A 17,482-nucleotide genomic window follows, 5' to 3' on the forward strand; every position below is an offset into this window, starting at 1 on the left:
CTCAAACAATATGAGGGAGCTGAAGCGTTAAACTTATAGATGATAATATATGGGAGCTGTAGTGGCAAACTCATTGATGGCCATACGTGGGAGCTGAAGCGTCAAACTTATGTATGATAATATGTGGGAGCTGTAGTGTCAAACTTATGGATGGCAATATATGGTAGCTGTGGTGTAAAATTAATGGATGGCAATATATGGGAGCTGTGGTGTACAACTAATGGATTGCAATACATGGGAGCTGTAGTGTGAAACTTATGGATTGCAATATAGGGGAGCTGTGGCGTCAAACTAATGGATAGCAATATATAGGAGTTCTATTGTCAAACTAATTGATGGCAATACATGGGAACCTTAGTGTGAAATTAATGGATTGCAATAGATCGGAGCTATTGCGTCAAACTTTATATATTGGAGCTGTGGCGTCAAACTAATGGATAGCAATAAATCATGATTTTCATTTTATTCTTCTATTACTATCATTGTCCCATATGGACGTAGAGTCAAATCCTGGACCAACACAAAATGAACTCTCCATGCTTAGCTGGAATATTCGTAGCTTACGTAACAAATTGGATTACCTAAACGACATATGCTCTGACTTTGACATCATTTGTTTAACTGAAACTCATCTTGATGAAACTATTATGTCAGCCGATTTGTTAATTGAAGGTTTTTCGGAACCCTTAAGACGTGACAGAAATTGTTTCGGGGGTGGGGTTATTGTTTACCTAGCTGAATCTATATACGGCAAAAGACGATTAGATTTAGAGTTAGGCACATGCGAATTAGTTTGGATAGAAATAAAAGTAAATAAAATATCATATCTTTTGTGCACAGTTTAAAGACCACCAAACTCTACATCCGCTTTTTGGCAACATTTTAACATTTCAATTGAAAAAGCCTTTGAAATATGTCCTAATATTATCATATTAGATGATTTAAACGTTGACTTTCTCGACACTTTGTCTGCATCATACGGTAAACTTAATGAAACATTATCATTGTATGGATTGACTAATGTAATTAAAACAGCAACGCGCTTTGGGAACAGTCGCAACAGTTTACTTGACCCAATACTTCTAAGTGAATCATGTAAATGTACTGAAGCGTCTGTTATTAACACGGATGCGTCTTTAAGTGACCATGCAGCATGCACTGCAAATATTGAAATATCGTTAAATTTTTCGAAATGTTATAAACGCGACGTATGGATTTACAAGCGTGCTGACTTTGATCGTTTTAATGAACTTATAAGTAATACAAATTGGACAGTGTTGCTCTCTACATGCGGGTCTCTAGACCAAGCTTGTGAATTGTTTACTAAGATGTACTTAGAGTTTGCAACAGGTACAATACCATCAAAAACAGTTACTATAAGACCGTCTGATAAACCGTGAATGACTTCAGAATAAAGACATGCAATACGATTGCGTGAAAGGTTACACAAAACATACAAACGATCGCAGCTTAACAGTGATTTAATTAAATTTAAGCACCAACGTAACACAGTTAATAATATGCGCAAACATGTCCGCTTACATTTTTACGAGAACGTTGATGGCATAATTGAGAGTTTACACGCGTCCGATCCGAAATCGTACTGGAGATTAATAAAACGACTTACAAATAAACCTGGGTCGTGTAACGATATCCCTCCTCTTTTAGATAGTAGTGGAAATGTTATCATGGACAACATGAACAAAGCCAATGTTTTAAACAATTATTTTAGTTCGATATCAACTGTTAACGACGAAAAAATTGACCCCCCGAACCTCAATAAAAACATAATTACAACTTGTGCACCATTTACAATATCAGTGGCAGAAGTTCGAGATATATTGCATATTTTAAAACTTGGGAAAGCATCTGGTTGCGATGGTATAAGCCATTGTATGTTAAAAAATACATCCAAAACAGTATGTGTTCCACTTTGTATATTGTTCAATATGTCTTTAAATCAGTGTCAATTTCCAACACTATGGAAAAAAGCATATGTAATTCCATTGTTTAAGAAAGGCGACAAACACGATTGCAGTAATTATCGCCCTGTTTCACTACTCTCGTGTGTTGGTAAAGTATTTGAAAGAGTATTATTTAAACATTTTTATAACTATATGTTGGCTAACGATCTATTTCATAGCTCCCAATCCGGATTTCGACCGGGTCATAGCGCCGTCTATCAACTGTTAGAAATGTACGACTCTCTATGCAAAAATCTTAATGAAAAGAAGCACACTTGTCTTGTTTTTTGTGATGTTTCAAAAGCATTTGATAGAGTGTGGCACAGAGGTCTTATTCATAAACTTGAAGCTTATGGCTTTAAAAATGAATTGCTATTATGGCTTACTGATTATATCTCGAACAGGTCACAACAAGTTCTTATCAAAGATACCATCTCTGACAGTACGCCTATTAAAGCTGGAGTACCCCAGGGTTCTGTCCTTGGTCCTCTTTTATTCTTAATCTATATTAATGATATATCTGAAAATCTGGATAGTCTTACTAGACTGTTTGCTGACGACACTTCTCTTGCGTATGCTTCTAAAGATATTTCCGAAATAACCGCAATTATTAACTCTGACCTTGAAAAGCTTGACTGTTGGTCCAGGAAATGGCTTGTGTCTTTTAATCCAAATAAAACTGAATTCATTTTTGTGTCAAACACATTATCCGGAGAAGCGTTAAAACTGCAATTTCAAAATACCGTGTTATCATCGTCAAACACCCATAAACATCTTGGGGTTACATTAAGTTCAAATGCCAAATGGTCTGACCATGTAAATAATGATTTTGATTCCTGTTCAAAGAAAATAAATTTTCTTCGAAAACTTAAGTATATATTATCGAAAAGTAACATTCTTAAACTCTATCGAACCTTTATTCTTCCAATCTTAGAGTATGCTAGTGAAGTTTGGGGCGGTTGTACTGAATATGAAAGCAATAGGCTGGAACATTTACAATTGCAAGGTGCTAGAATTGCATGTGGGTTACCCCTCTTCTGTAGTAAAGAGAACTTATATAAAGAATCTGGTCTTGAACCCTTAGCCTCGAGGAGACAAAGAAAAAAACTAGTTACATTTTATAAAATTCACGCTCATTTAACACCCTCTTATTTATCAAATCTACTTCCACAACATGTCGGTAGTATATCACATTACAATCTAAGAAATCAAGGAAATTACTCTATGCCCCAATCGCGATTAACTTCATACAGTATATCGTATTTTCCATCTACAATAAAAATTGTGGAATGACCTTAATATAGACACAAGAGAAAAACCTACAATATCTTCTTTCAGATCAGCGATAACCCCACAGCCACTTGTGTGCCCAAAATACTATAATATAGGCAAAAGAAAAGTAAACATTGCTCACACAAGACTTAGAAATATGTGTAGTAGTTTAAACTACGATCTTTATAGATCAAATCTAATCGCTGATCAATCTTGTTCCTTGTGAAAATGCGCGGCATTACTTTTTTGAATGTTTAAACTTCGCACACATAAGAGGACTAACTATAAGCAAATTGAACCATAACCTTAATGTTAAGTTGTTGCTATGTGGGGACCCCAACATGTCTTTGGATTTTAATGAAATGGTGTTCAGAACAGTACAGTCATTCATAGCGGGCTCAAAAAGGTTTTAAATTTTGTATAAAATTGTCAATGACATGCATACAATGGGATATAACTATTCTCAATAACTTTACAATTGCTAACCTACTTTTATGTCTATTTATCTGTGTATAATTATGTTAAACTAACTGATTATGTTGTTGAACTATTAAAAATGTATTTTAGTAAATTATGTTATATAATTATCTGGGAGAGGATCCAGATAATGTTGCAAAAACTTGTAATCCAATCCCATGCATATTTGATGCAATAAATACGTTTAAACTAAACTAACATCGTATCTCTTCGTACGGCGTAGCCGTCGAACATCACCTGTTCTCTTATCGAAATAACACTATTCAGTGGGAAAAGTAAAGGCCAACATAATTTTACACGTTTTCTAACTATAGGTTATGAAAATCTTAGCATGAATTTATACTAACAAGTAACTGATGCATAAATCGGAATAGTTTTTAGTACAAAGAAAAAAAAAATTAAATAAAAGTATCTTTATGTATTTGACAGTTACAAACACTGTAGAACATAACGAAATTGTAAACGGTTTACTGAGATTATGTAAGGATAAGAAAAGTGTACTAGGTATACGAATGACCATGGATAAGTTGTTTAATCAACAATACGAATGCCAATATGTACTTGCGTACGTTGATTGAATATATATTCCATCAATTACAACAGGAACACATAAATATGCGTTTTGTATAATTGTTCAATGAATATGAACACACTTTTATTTTCATTCTATGCTTTTCACTTGCATTTGATTACATTGAAAATGGAATATATTATTTATTATTGCTCTCGCTTGCTTTAATTTCTCGAAGCCATATTCTGTCGAAAAACTGATACACAAATTGTAAGCTATAAACACTTCAAGCGAATCAAACCATCCAACTTATAATAAAGATACATAATGTAACCTACTAAATCAACGAAACTTGATAGCTTGATACCAGTGTGGGAATAAAACACGACAAAAATGTCACATATTAAGCTAATCTTGGGCGATGACACAACATGCAGACCTTCTTCATATATATATAGATCCCACGAACAAGCGAGATACAGCAGGATCATATTAGGCGTAGCCTTTATACCTGGCTGCCGGGTATACAAGCATCTCTGTCTATCGGTTGGTCTTCAAGTTGGTCGGTCGGTAAACCATTTTCACTCCCACCCAACCTTTACTTAACTTCAGGAAATGTAAGTTATAATGAATATGAGCCAGTCCTGTGAAAAGGGGGTTTAATGCATGTGCGTTAAATGTTGCCCCAGATAAGCCTTGCAGTCCGCACAGGCTAATCAGGGACGATACTTTCCGCTTTTATGATAGTTTCCGTTTTAACAATGTCTGTTCTTAGCAACAATCTAGTTTATGCGAAAAGTGTCGTTCCTGATAAAAGCCCTTGCACGTTACGCACATGCATTACAACCAATTTGTTCCGAGCGCGACAATAATATATAAACTGTTCACTACACTATACAACAGTTTAGCGTAAAAGGACTAGTAATTGTTTTTTTATTGTCCATACTCTTCGCTCACTGATGTTACTGGACTTCATGGCAAAGGGAAGTAGTCAATAGTGTGTGTCTTCAATGTTGTATGTATCAAAAAGGCATTTGTTTTGCCCAAAAGACCATTTCAACGTATGTAAAGAAAAACTGATTGTTCGCTGCTAGTCGCTTTCAAAATTACTTTTATAAGGCTAAGTAATAAATATATATTTACAAGACATTTGCTTGCCGCATTTCACTATAATAGTTATACTTAGTTTACAGCAGTTATTCAATAAAACCAATGTAAAGTAATGGGTTTTTAGCTCACCTGAGCGATAGCTCGAGGTGAGCTATTGTGATCACTCAGCGTCCGGCGTCCGTCCGTCCGTCCGTCCGTCCGTCTGTCTGTCTGTAAACAATTTGTAAACATCTTCTTCTACTAAACCATTGAGCCAATTTCAACTAAATTTCATGTGGAGCATCCCTAGGTCATGGGACAAAAGAATTGTTTAAAAAAATTTGATCGCATAACCAAGATGGCCGCCATGACCATATATGGTAAAAACCTTAAAAAATCTTCTTGTCAGAAACCGCTCATCAGATTTTCAAAAAAATTCACAGGGATGACCTTTGAAGGCTCCCCTGAAAAAATTGTTCAAAGAAATTTGATTCGTCAAAAAACATGGCCGCAGGAGCTCGTTGAACTTTGCATGTTTATTCGTTTTTGCCTATTTTGTGAAAAAATTAAAAAAATCTTCCATATTTTTTGTCCGATCCTTTCCAAATTTGCACAGTGTCTTTATATCAATGAGGACACAAACCCTACAAAAAATGAGCATTATTGGTCCATGAAGTACAGAAGTACCTCCCCTTGAATTGAGAAAATGGTGTTTATGCAATAAAGTCCAAATTTTTCATCCAATTCTTTCCAAACTTGTACGGATTTAGCATGGTTCAAACAAGGGAAACAACTACGGTTTATGCATGTTCTTTTTATTACAGAATTGCCTCCCTTTAATTCATTCAAAATCTCATTTTACAGCAGAGATTCCAAATCTGACCTGTAAATGAGCCCCATATTTACTGCCAGTGCTAGGTTACCTTTTCCCATTTGATCATTCTTAAGTATTGGTCTTGTAATGCTGCTACTGCTTCTGCTACTGCTACTGCTACTATTACGACTACTACTACTACTACTACTACTACTACTACTACTACTTCTACTACTACTACAACTACTACTACGACTACTACTACTACTTCTTCTACTACTACTACTACTACTACTACTTCTACTACTACTACTACTACTACACTACTACTACTACTACTACTACTACTACTACTACTACTACTACTACTACTACTACTACTACTACTACTACTACTACTAGTACTACTACTGCCACCACCACCACCACCACCACCACCACCACCACCACCACCACCACCACCACCACCACACCACCATCACCACCACCACCACCACACCACACCACCACCACCACCACCACCACCACCACCACCACCACCACCACCACCACCACCACCACCACCTTCTACTACTACTGCCACTACTACTACTACTTTTACCACTACTACTACTACTACTACTACTACTACTACTACTACCACTACTACACTACTACTACTACTACTACTACTACTACTACTACTCTACTACTACTACTACTACTACTACTACTACTACTACTACTACTACTACTACTACTACTACTACTACTACTACTACTACTACTACTACTACTACTACTACAACTACTATTACTACTACTACTACTACTACTACTACTACTACTACTACTACTACTACTACTATTACTACTACTACTACGCCACCACCACCACCACAACCACCACCACCATTCACCGTGACAACAAACGTTTTCACACAATGGCTGCTCCTACAACTTAAAGCCCATATAGGGGTGAATGCATGTTTTACAAACAGCCCTTGTTTCTATGGGATTTTAACCACAACTGTTCATGTTTATCTCCGACACATATTTTTAGGTCACCTGTCATGAAGTGACACGGTGAGCTTATGTGATCGTGTGATGTCCGGCGTCCGTTGTGCGTGCCTGCGTGTGTACGTGCGTCCGTCCGTCAACAATTTGTTTGTGTAGAAAGTAGAGGTCACAGTTTGCATCCAATCTTGATGAAATTTGGTCAAAATGTTTATCTTGATGAAATCCGGTTTGGGATTGTATTTGGGTCATCTGGGGTCAAAAACAAGGTCACTAGGTCAAATAATAGAACAACCTTCTGTAGACAATAGAGGTCACAGTTTTCATCCAATCTTTATGAAATTTGGTCAGAATGTTTATCTTGATGAAATCTGGGTTGGGATTTTATTTGGGTCATCTGGGGTCAAAAACTAAGTCACTAGGTCAAATAATAGAAAAACCTTGTGTAGACATTAGAGATCACAGTTTTCATCCAACCTTTATGAAATTTGGTCAGAATTCTTGATGAAATCTGGGTGGGATTGTATTTGGGTCATCTGGGGTAAAAATCTAGGTCAAATAAATAGAAAAACCTTGTGTTGACAATAGAGGTCACAGTTTTCATCCAATATTTATGAACTGTTGTCAGAATGTTTATCTTGATGAAATCTGGATTGGGATTGTATTTGGGTCATCTAGAGTCAGGAACTAGGTCACTAGGTCAAATCATAGAAAAACATTGTGTAGACAATAGAGGTCATAGTTTTCATCTGATCTTAATGAGTCAGGTGAGCGATTCAGGGCCATCATGGCCCTATTGTCTTCATTGAAGCTACAGAAATTAATTAAAGATAATTTTCTGCAAGTCGATAGCTTAACGCTTCCCTTTCGTGTACAACATGCAAAAATTTTAGAATAATGTATAATACTTAAACGACAATATTATGTGAACGACTTCAAACAATGACCAAATCGAACAGTAAATTATGTGACATTGCAGAATAACAGAAAACAAGAGCTGTCACCATAGGATAACTTATGCCCCCTATAAACGCTTGATAGAAGTTATGAGCTTTTTTCGAAACCTAAACGCAGATTTCGAAACCTAAACGCGGACCCTAAGTTCAAGGTTAAGGTCACAGGGGTCAAAATTTGTGTGCGTATGGAAAGGCCTTGTCCACAACACATGCATACCAAATATGAAGGTAATATCTCAAGGGACATAGAAGTTATGAGCATTTTTCAAAACCTAAACTCAGATTTCGAAACCTAAACGCGGACCCTCACTTCAAGGTCAAGGTCACAGGGGTAAAATTTTTGTGCGAATGGAAAGGCCTTGTCCATATACACATGCATACCAAATATGAAGGTTATATCTCAAGGGACATAGAAGTTATGAGCATTTTTCGAAACCTTAACGCAGAGTTCGAAACCTAAACGCGGACCCTAAGTTCAAGGTCAAGGTCACAGGGGTAAAAGAAATTGTGAGTGTATCAAAAGGCCTTGTCGATATATACATGCATACCAAATATGAAGGTTATATCTCAAGGGACATAGAAGTTATGAGCATTTTTCGAAACCTTAACGCAGATTTCGAAACCTAAACATGAACCCTAAGTTCAAGGTCAAGGTCACAGGGGTAAAAAATTGTGTGCGTATGGAAAGGCCTTGTCTATATACACATGCATACCAACTATGAAGGTTATATCTCAAGGGACATAGAAGTTATGAGCATTTTTCGAAACCTAAACGCAAAGTGTGACGGAAAGACGGACAGACAAACGGACAGACGGACAGACAGGCGGACAGTCCGATCACTATAACAAATATTATTATGAAATGATCATCACGTGTTACGTTCACATTTTTAAGTAATTTATGCAACATGAAATTTCGTAACAGTTTAGTTTTCTGAAAATACACTGAACTTTAATACATGGTAATTTTGACAATTTTGCAAGGAACACATGCCTTTATTCCGATATCTGTTTATATTTAGAGTATTTTGCATCTCATATCAAATTCAATGTCTTGATATGAATTTTATCATCCCTTAGAGTATTCACGTAGTTAAAGGCAATATATCAACTAGTAAATAGATTGATGTGGTTCCGATTTTCGTTGAGCATGTAAACACACATGTAGAAACAGTTCAAATACATTTATCTTAAAATCACATGTGATGAGTAAATGCTCTGGAATTCAGACACGGCGAAAAATAATGTTGTATCAGCTTTCTGGAACTAAATATTAGGTCTGAAATTAAAGGTTCATAACGGTTTTAAGTCATGTAAAATGTATATCATGCACTTTTTGATTGCAAAGAGGGTGATTGTATCGAAACAAAACAATCTGTAAAAGCATAACTTAAATAAAGTTATATGTCCTACTGGCATCGGCCTACGAAGTGCTTGGGAGAGAATAAAAGGAAGAACATGCCATGGGTTACAACCGACATCATAAACCTATGTGACAAAAGAAGAGAACTGAGGCATGAGCATTGCACCAGCATGGATTCTAGGGCACATTACCAGAAAGCGAATATGGGGGTAATGAAGAAGATGAAAGAGGCCAGTGAGGAATGGGTTGAGGAAAAATGAATCAACATCGACAAAGAGATGACCGCAGGTAGCAGTTGTGAGGCATACTGCACCATCAAGACCCTAACGAATACCAGTCAGCCCAAGGCAAACGTTATATCAGACGCTGACGGGAATCTCCTTATCGAGAGTGCCGCAGTCCTAATCAGATGGAGTGAATACTACAGTTACCTCTACAATTATCCGCTTCAATCTGACCCCAGACTCCTTCAGAACGATTTCAGACCGGAAGCGGACGACGAAAGTCCTCCCATACTTGGTGGAGGTGGAGGAGGCAATGTGTAATCTTAAGGCATGTAAATCATCGGGAGTGGACAACGTCCCGTCTGAGCTGATTAAGCATCGAGGAGAGGCAACGACTGTATCAAGGACGGTACTATGTCAAAAGATCTGGGAGGAGAAAAAATGGCATAAGGAGTGGACCCAGTCGATGGTTATGCCCATACCGAAAAAAGGCACACTCAATTTGTGCGAGAATTACCGAACCATCAGTCTAATTAGTCATCCCAGCAGTCATTTACAATCGATTGAAAAGAAAGGCCGATGAACTGCTGGTTGAAGAGCAAGCTTGATTCGGAGGTGGGTGAAGCACAGTGGAACAGATCTTCAACTGCAGAATTATCATTGAGAAACACATGCAACACCAACGTTAGCTCTTCCTCGACTTCATTGTGTGATTTTTATTAACCTCTGAATCAGGGTGCTGGATCAATGGGTTTTTTAGGGGCTTACATACGGGCTGGGAAGAATGTAAACACACCGCTAAGAATTAATGCGTCTGAAATCGTTGCCAAAATTTCACGTTGCGTGCAGCATATCCGTGTCGATGAATGCTGTACATATCAAATACTTGGCCAAAAACGCAAGCTTATTAAATCAAGTAATTCTAATGTATTTAACATTGACATAAGTAGCATAAAACTGTATTTTGTGAGCTAGTTGAACTTTTTTAGAAATTTTTAAAACAAAGTTATTTTTAAAAAAGCACCACTTACCGGTGTGTTTACATCCATGAAAGTTCAAAAGTCAACCGCACACAGTCACGTTAACCTGCACCTTGAGAATACTCTGTACCTGTTCCTTATTAACCTTTAAGATCGTTACAGAGAGTTTGACGTTTATAATATCACTTTCCTTATAGATAATCGCTAGTTTCATTTTACCTTATCTATTTATAGCCTTAAATCCTTAATGACTTCATGGGCTGCGCGAAAATATCGCGTGACTATGCCGTGGGATAGTGCACTGTTTTAAGTATGCATAAATGTACTCTTCCGCAATAAGTATACATCATCATTTGTTCATGAACTCTTTTGCAATTAAGGATCAGTCGAAATTATTATATTTGACATAGTATTGGATTGTATGTCAATTTGTGCATGAATGTAGTTGAATAAATGATTCAACATTTATACTTTGTTCGGTGAATCGGTATTATTTGTCGCTACGGTTCTGAAAGCAAAGTATTAAAAGTAACTGATCTTAAGCGAACAACTAACTAGAGTTATCTTGAGACATAAATACTTTCAAAGAAGACATTAGAGTTCTTCAATTATTATCATGCACACATGGCATGTAATTTATAGATTATTAATGTGTTTAAAAATAAGATGATAAGTGCATTTTTATTGATTTATTAAGAATGATTTAATCAACTTGACAATACATTATCGCGATGATTCACTTTACTATAAATAATCGAGTCAAATAACCGTTTACTGGCAAACCACTTGGAATATGATTTGATGATTCGCGTTTGGCTGCTTTGCTGATATGATTGTATTTAATATTCGTAGAGTAATGCTTTGTTTCATCCATAGATATATGATCAAAATAATGTAGAAATGAGAAATCTGCAACCAAACTGACGAAACACACCGTTTCAGCTGTGGGTTTCATATAATTCTGATCTGCAAAGAAAAACCAATCGCGATCTTTTATTGCATTGATTACTAATGAGCCATCGCTAAATCAAACCAAAATAAACTGTTAATAATCTGTATTAAGATTTAGAACGTCTGTCAATCAAGTGTCTGGGTTCTTTTATATTTTGCAATATGAAATGTTGATTTCCTCACATTTTTGTATAAGTGCACTGTTGGCGACGCTCATCGAGTACGTGCAAAAACATGTTTCAGAAACGTATTAACATGTTTAATTTGAAATCTCGGGTGACAAATGCTACAGAAATAATCCAGACAAGTCATGTTTATAACTTAATGAATACCCAGCTCTGTTATTTCTATTAAAAGGTCATTATGAACGTGCATTCCTCTTTATTATTTATCATGGTTGAACACGGCGGAAAGTAATATTATATCAGCTTCCATTAACAAAAAATAAGGTCAGGAAGTCCGGGCATATATAATGCCCTATTTGATTTCATAGCAGGTGATTATATCAAACACACAATCTTCATCACAAAAGATTTTTTTTTGCAATACTTGTCAATAGATTTAACGGTCGATGTATCATAAAAATCACATGAAATTATTGTGTTAGGATGTAAGCAAGGTCCATCCCCCCGCACCCTAGTTTTAAACAGATGTTGTGTTTTCCATTCATTTTTGCTCAGCCTACATATTTTACAATTAGGACTGTTAACGGAATCTCCATGCAGAGTTGTCGTTCCTTGCTCTCACATTCACCTCTGCTGCGGGCTCGGAAGCCAAATATGGCCAAGAATCTGGTTCAAACTGAACAAACGCAGTCAACGTATATTTAATTGAAAATGTACGATCGGGAACTTTAAAAAATATAAATATATAAATCTAAAATGAACGATGCATCGGGCTAAAACCTGGTAATTCGTGTTCATCTTTTAGGAACTATTTTATTGCCAATTTACCCAAATAAAAATATAACGCTCAATTCGCTACTGTAATCAAATGTACGAATTGAGATGCCGGGTATACAAGCATGTCTGTCTATCGGTTGGTCTTCAAGTTGATCGGTCGGTCATCCATTTTTACTTCCACTCAACCTTTACTAAACTTCATAAATTGTATGTTATAATGAACATGAGCCAGGCTCTGTGAAACGGGGGTTAAATGAATGTGCGTAAAGCGTCGTCAGCGATTAGCTCGTGCAGTTTGTGATTTTTATTAACCTCTGAATCAGGGTGCAGGATCAAGAGTTGTTCAGGGGCTTATAAGTCATCCTACAAAAATCATGGTACGCATAATCCTTAATCATTTGAAAAGTAAGGTCGATAAACTGCTCGTCGAAAAGAAGGCTAGATTCGGTGCTGGGCAAAGCAAAATGGAACATATCTTCAACTGCAGAATCATCATTGAGAAAGACATGCAACACCAACGTGATGTCTTCCACAACTTCATTGACTTTAAGACAGCCTTCGACCGCGTGTGGCATGATGGCCTATGGCATGTTTTGAGAGGATTTAAAATTGAAGAAGGGCTGGTGCAAGTCATTCAAACACTCTACGGAAACGCCAGCAGTGAGTGAAGTACTTCTCAACGGACAGCAGGGGAACTTTTTCATGATATCATAAGGCGTCCGTCAGGAATGTCTGCTCTCTCCGGTCCTGTTCAACCTCTTCCTTGAGACGATAATGCAGGCGACTCTCCATGACCACACCTCTATCTCCATCGGTGGAATACCCATCTTCAACCTGAGATTCGCTGATGGCATTGACATATGACTAGATGCAACATATATAAACAACATTACAATCAACTATTGAAATATGGAACATATGTGGACTTGATTATTTAACATTTGATCAAGGGTGGTTAAATGGGTTTGTTAAACCTGTATAGTGATTAAGTAGATTTCACGTAAATATGGGGTAAAAAATTTAGTTTGGCTCGATGCCTGGAGCAGTATTACGAATTCAAGCATTACCCTTACTTGCTTATACTATTATTTATATATGCATCGCCAAAAATGTATTTACGAGTTGCAATCAGTTAAAACAATGTAACCAGGTCAGTACATTCGGCTAATAACATATCTTTATAGCCAGCTATTGATATGAACTAATACACTACAGTATTTGCGAATACACTAGTTTTTATTTTGAATAATACACATTAATTTACCAGAACGAAACGCAACATGAGCAGCTTGCATTTAAGGGACATTTTCACGCTTTAGATAATTGACAAAAAAAAATTGTTTCAGGTTTGCAAATATTCGTTGTAGTGCGAGGATACAGTAATAATGATCATTTATCATGCTCTAAAATTTCCATTATATCAATATTTTTACGATTTAAAAACCATAACTTTATAAAGCGTTATAAACGCGAAACGATTGAATACTTTGGAGAGTTCTGTTGTTTTCGTTGTATTTTGTTACGTGACGGGGATTGCGTATATAAGGTATAAAATACGTCTCATAGTATATGAGCACGGATGGCCGAGTGATTTCAGCGCTAGATTTTTACTCAAGGGTCAGTGGTAAGAGCCCAGTTTAGCATTACTTTTCTTAAATTGTATTCTTGTTTAATACTGGATACATTTATTTCCAATTTATAGCATTTCACGACAAACGTCAAAACATGCCAACATCTGTGAAAATGTCCCTTTAAACATGTAGTAATAAACCAACTCGAGAAACAATCCCGGGAGTGTAATTCTTGTTACTGCTATCAAATTTTAACTCTGATAAAAGTCCGTCTGTCGAACGGTTAAACACCGGGTAAATAAGGTCAATAACAAACATAACAATGTAAATTAATAAACTCTGACCTTCAGATAGATTTGAACGAACATGTGTTTCCTTTCAATTATTTGTAATACAAATTATCATACAGAGATTGAGGGAATTCACTTCTCTGATTTCGCGGCTCGTGAGTGGTAAACGAAGATCGTAGTACGGGTACCGGCGACCGCATAGCATTATTTATGAAGCGGCAACGGGGTGTGACGATCTGATAAAAACATAACGTCACCTAAGTGTACCCGCATGTCCATTACTGGTTCCCGTTGTATTGCAATTTCGAAATAGTTTGAGAACTATTGTAACGTTCTCATTTAAAAAGTCTGCATTCAAATGTTATAAGTATTGCATTTACGATTTATCAAAGGTACGTGTAATTAGATATAGTATTGTAAAAGCCTGGGTGGACCTGTCCGAACTTAGTAATGTTCGAATTATAATACAAGAGCTTTGTCATAATTAAATAGTACTTACAGTATATTAAGCATAGCTTTCCTGTAGTTATCCATTTCTTTGATGTATTTCATGTGGATCCAGCTTATATTTAATGAAGCCATCCATTGTTTAATATGAGAGTTGTATTGCTCCAGCATCTTAGGCTGGCGCTTAAGATTTTGAATCTCACCGCCATTTGCATTCTTTATCTCTGACGTAGGAATATATTGTTTACACTGACATTTGTATAGCTGAAATTATGATACTTGTAATGTGTGTCTCCATATAGGAATTCTTATAATAATTTAGCATAACATGCCAATCGATCATTTTTAAGTCCGTTAAAGCCACACCTATGCAGCACTATTTTACAAGTTGTGTGGCGTAATGCTGGAGAGCTTTAGACACATCAAACCTGTAAAAGTCTTTATAACTGGGAACTGTTTTGTTATCTATCTATCTATGAGAAACGCTAATTTATATTGCGGCATATGTTAATTAGTGATTCAGTATTGTTCACAATATTATTGTTCTTGTAATAGTTTAACCGAAGTCTCGGTACTTCCAGCATCTCACTTTGCATTCTGGAATCTGATTGGCTGCCAGCAATGCAGCATTCAGTTCCAGCATCCTGATGCTTGCAGCATTTAGTTCCAGCATTCTGATGCCTATATAAGGCGCTCAAACCAGTCAATCGGTGTCAGTTAGCTTGCCAGCAGCAAGTCTTATTTATTATTATTATTAATACGTTTCCAAAACCTCTTCGCTCTTTCAACATGTCGAACTCAACCAGAAAAGTCAATGTTAATTCATCTGTTTAGTAGCAATAATATTCGTGTATGCTTATTTGGATTTCAACACGTATTTAAAGTATAGTCAACCAATGCAACTGGCCCCTTTGACAACTTTGAACATCATATACGCAACTACTTTGCAACATAGATAAGTTTTACGACATTTATTAATCATTAAGATTATTGAAATGACATGCACGCAATAAAATCAATGAAACGTTAGAGCTGTTCATGTTCAATGAGTACATCCCGACACAAGGTCCCGCTCGACCTAGAGACACCCCTAGGTGCTTACAGTATTCTTACGTCTTTACATATATGGATGTTTAAAACAATTTATGTTTACATGCAAACATTGTGAATCAGATGACCGGAACATATCATAATACATACTTTTATATAATCATCATAAATAAAATTTTCTACATCTTTCCAGTATTAATTAAATTTAATCAGACACAAAACAAAACTTATTTAAATAGGCTTTTGTGATTACATAATTCACAATATATTGTGCGCGGTGGCGGGGCTTTACAGAGTTTGTCATCAATGTTCCGTACTAAATATAATCAGGCAGATGCATTTGTATTATGAATAACAAGAAATATCTTAAAAAAGATAATCGGCATATACTCTGACTTTGAAATGAAGTTAGAAAATTGACGTTTTTAGGTTATTAAATTTAAAACAAAGCTTTAAGTAGTGTTGTGCTCTTTTTCACTTAATAGTCGCATATACACCACATGAAATGTTTGTTATGAAGTGCACGTATATTAAACCACATAATAGTGTTCATATATATATATATATATATATATATATATATATATATATATATATATATATATATATATATATATATATATATATATATATATATATATATATTACTGCGTGAATTAACATCAAATGTGTCCTCACATAGTTTATTATGAATTGTTGTCGTCCTGATCGAAACATATAGTACGTTAATATTTGTCGCATTTTTCTCTCCACACATTAAAATAACACTGTATCATTCGCGTTATGCGAAAATTGGTCTTATGGCATATGCACTTGCACAGTCTGGTCAGGGGCTACGTTTTCCGCAATAAAAAAGGCCAGCAATATTTCGTGGTATCTCCAGAGCAGCCTATTCAGTATGCATACTCTGGCGAGACTGCTTGGACTGGGCTGGGCTGGCTCCAGAGCAGTCTATTCAATATGCATACTCTGGCGAGACTGCTTGGACTGGGCTGGACTGGCTCCAGAGCAGTCTATTCAATATGCATACTCTGGCGAGACTGCTTGGACTGGGCTGGACTGGCTCCAGAGCAGTCTATTCAGTATGCATATTCTGGCGAGACTGCTTGGACTGGGCTGGACTGGCTCCAGAGCAGTCTATTCAATATGCATACTCTGGCGAGACTGCTTGGACTGGGCTGGACTGGCTCCAGAGCAGTCTATTCAATATGCATACTCTGGCGAGACTGCTTGGGCTAGGCTGGACTGGCTCCAGAGCAGCCTATTCAATATGCATACTCTGGCGAGACTGCTTGGACTGGGCTGGGCTGGCTCCAGAGCAGTCTATTCAATATGCATACTCTGGCGAGACTGCTTGGACTGGGCTGGGCTGGCTCCAGAGCAGCCTATTCAATATGCATACTCTGGCGAGACTGCTTGGACTGGGCTGGGCTGGCTCCAGAGCAGTCTATTCAGTATGCATACTCTGGCGAGACTGCTTGGGCTGGGCTGGGCTGGCCCCAGAGCAGTCTATTCAGTATGTATACTCTGGCGAGACTGCTTGGGCTAGGCTGGGCTGGCCCCAGAGCAGCCTATTCAGTATGTATACTCTGGCGAGACTGCTTGGGCTAGGCTGGACTGGCTCC

Source organism: Dreissena polymorpha, chromosome 9 (assembly GCF_020536995.1).
Source record: "Dreissena polymorpha isolate Duluth1 chromosome 9, UMN_Dpol_1.0, whole genome shotgun sequence".
Taxonomy (NCBI): Eukaryota; Metazoa; Mollusca; class Bivalvia; order Myida; family Dreissenidae; genus Dreissena; species Dreissena polymorpha.